This window comes from Euprymna scolopes, chromosome 1 (assembly GCF_053919585.1).
Source record: "Euprymna scolopes isolate OS-2025 chromosome 1, ASM5391958v1, whole genome shotgun sequence".
NCBI classification, from domain to species: domain Eukaryota; kingdom Metazoa; phylum Mollusca; class Cephalopoda; order Sepiida; family Sepiolidae; genus Euprymna; species Euprymna scolopes.
In genome coordinates this window covers 172,484,292-172,487,400 of record NC_136482.1, presented here as the reverse complement: position 1 = coordinate 172,487,400, position 3,109 = coordinate 172,484,292, and the positions used below count along the sequence as shown (strand labels likewise).

The following is a 3,109-nucleotide window of genomic DNA, read 5'->3' as shown; positions in this document are numbered from 1 at the left end:
AATCCCACCCCTCTACTGTTGAGATCCCTAGGTGCCGAAAAGTCTTCTTTCTAATATTTGTCTTCCTCAAGCTGATAGATTTTGGAATTCCCTTTCTGTTCCCTGCTTCCCTGACTATACTAACCTGCATAAGTTTATGTGAAATGTAAACAGACATCTTCCTGCTCAAATCTCCAGTCTGTTGTTAAATATGATCCCAAATAATCGTTACGTTCCAAAATTGGTTGAAATGAAGAGCTTTTAAAAAATCCAACTAAAGATTGACCTTAAAATTATAATGTTGCAATTTTTAGTTTAATTTTTATTAAAAACTAGCGGCTGTGCCGCATCGGCACACACAACACCAAGTCAAACACTCAACATCGTCTCACCATCAACGCTTACCCTGTGAACTCGGAGTATATGAAATACCCATATGCACAAAACACAATCACTGAAAAAACAAAAATACCCTAAGGGTAAGGCTAATGAGTAAACATTGGATAAAATGATTGTTAAAATTATTACGAACTTGCCAGGATTCGAACCTGGAATCTTCTGATCCGTAGTCAGACGCGTTATCCATTGCGCCACAACTCCTGTCCGTATGCCGGAAGATCTTACCGCATCTGTATAGTTGTAGGTATCAGTAAGATCTCACTCTTCGAGGTACAATATCCGTTGAAATCTCGCTCCACCGTACCAGCCTTAGGAGCTGATTATATAGGATCTGGACGAGTCCATTATGGGGTGCTATCCGGTCTCACAACACTAATGCATATTCCTGAACATTCTAGAATCTTCTAAGCATTTTACCATGATAAACCATCATAAAATTATTGAGAAAACTAATGAATTTGATACGTGTTGTAAACTTTTGCGTTGCTAATTACTGAGTTTTCTCTTCGCATTGTGTTAAATTGTTATTTTTTATTTTTCCCACTGTTCTTATCTTAGTTTCAATACATGTTCTATGTTTATAAAAAGTTTCATTACCATTTGGAAGCTAGAAATACAAAAACTGACAGTTTCAAATATGTATTGTTAACTTTTGCAGGGCACTGTAAATAAATAAACATTTAGAATTTTATTAATAGTATAGATAAATTTTGTTTAAGACTGTTTCTGAAATTTGCAAAGTGCGTAAAATGGCATATATATATATATATATATATATATATATATATATATATATATATAACTACTATATATATATATGTAAAACTACTATATATATATATATAACTACTATATATATATATATATATAAAACTACTATATATATATAACTACTATATATATATAAAACTACTATATATATAACTACTATATATATATAAAACTACTATATATATATAACTACTATATATATATACATAACTATATATATATATATAACTACTATATATATATATATATATAACTACTTAATTTACTCACATAAAATTAGTATACGAAAGTATAAATTTATGCGTAAAACTTTAAGTATTTACTTCAAAAGTGCTCAATACGTAGATAGAGCTAGTTAGTAAGTTAGAAAATATAATATATATTTTATAACTTACTATATATATATATATATATATATATATATATATATATATATATATATATATATATCATGAGGTCGCCAAGCTAATAAAGAACCTAGATTCCAGTAAAGCAACTGGCCCTGATGGCATCCCAATTATAGTGTTAAAAAAGCTTCAACCAGAACTTGCTCCCATACTTACGAAACTATTTAAGCGCTGCCTTAAGGAGAAGTGCTTTCCGACTCCCTGGAAGACCTCATAAGTTTGCCCTGTATTTAAGAATTCAGGTGATAAGTCATCTCCCTCTCAATACAGACCAATAAGTCTCCTGTGTGTTATGAGTAAGTTGCTGGAATCCATATTAAATAGAGAAATAGTCAACCACCTCAGCATAAATAACCTTCTTAGTGACACACAATATGGTTTCCGCTCTGCAAGATCTACCGCAGATGTGCTGACGGTTATATCCCACAGGATTAGTGAATCTCTTGACAAAGGCTTCCTTTCTAGGGCAATTGCTCTCGACATATCAAAGGCCTTCGACAAGGTATGGCATAAGGGTCTACTTCACAAGATTTCCAGCTACGGTATAACTGGAAATGTTTTCTCAATCATTAAATCATTTCTCTCCGATAGGCTCATAAGAGTAGTGGTAGATGGACAAAAATCGGAGGCCTGCAATATAAATGCTGGAGTACCTCAGGGGTCAATCCTGGGCCCAACTCTCTTCCTGATCTACATCAATGACCTCCCTAAACACATACTTAAATCATTCGTTGACATCTATGCTGATGACACGACCATCTACGGCAACACATCAAAGGCTGTAAATGACAAAGTTCTCTCTGATTCTCTCTCCTCTGATCTCGAGAGCGTGGTTCAGTGGGGGAAGATGTGGCTGGTTACCTTCAATGCATCCAAAACCAAACTCCTATCCTTACATCATCAACGCTCTGATCCCCATCTGGCATCAATTGTGATGGATGGCTTTCGTCTGGGTGAGGCCCCGTGTTTTGACAAACTTCTGGGTTTGACCTTTACTCCTGATCTGAAATGGAACACGTACATCAAGTCTGTTGCCAAGGTCGCTGGAAAGATGGTGGGATCTTTCTACCGCTCCAGAAGATATCTCACTACGGATGCAATTCTCTATCTATATAAAAGCCAAGTACGTCCAAGGATGGAATACTATTGCCATATCTGGGCAGGAGCTGCTAAAAACAGCCTATCCTGCCTTGACAGAGTACAAAATAGACTTCGTGGCTTAGTGGGGGATGCCCTTTTCTCTACCCTGCAACCTCTCTCCCACAGAAGAGACGTTGCGAGCCTGTCCTTGTTTTATCGTTATTTCCATGGCAGATGCTCGTCTGAACTCCAATCTCTGGTCCCCCCTCGTCAATCTTTCACAAAAAACACCCGTCTAGCTGAATCCACTGTGAAAAATTTCCCCCACTCTATATCTGTGCCTAAATCAAAACGCAGATTCCATGAACAAAGCTTCTTTCTTAGAACTGCACGCCTGTGGAACTCTGTTCCGTCTGCCTGCTTCCCTCCGGACTACAACTTGGTTGTCTTCAAGTCCAATGTTAACAAATTCC

General features: G+C 36.3%; 1 non-coding gene across 1 annotated transcript; it reads right to left on the bottom strand.

Annotated features, from left to right (window-relative positions):
* Positions 1 to 506: 506 nt before the first annotated feature.
* Trnar-acg (transfer RNA arginine (anticodon ACG)) lies at positions 507 to 579 on the bottom strand. The gene has a single exon. It is a non-coding gene; the product is annotated as a tRNA-Arg (tRNA).
* Between the last annotated feature and the right edge of the window lie 2,530 nt (positions 580 to 3,109).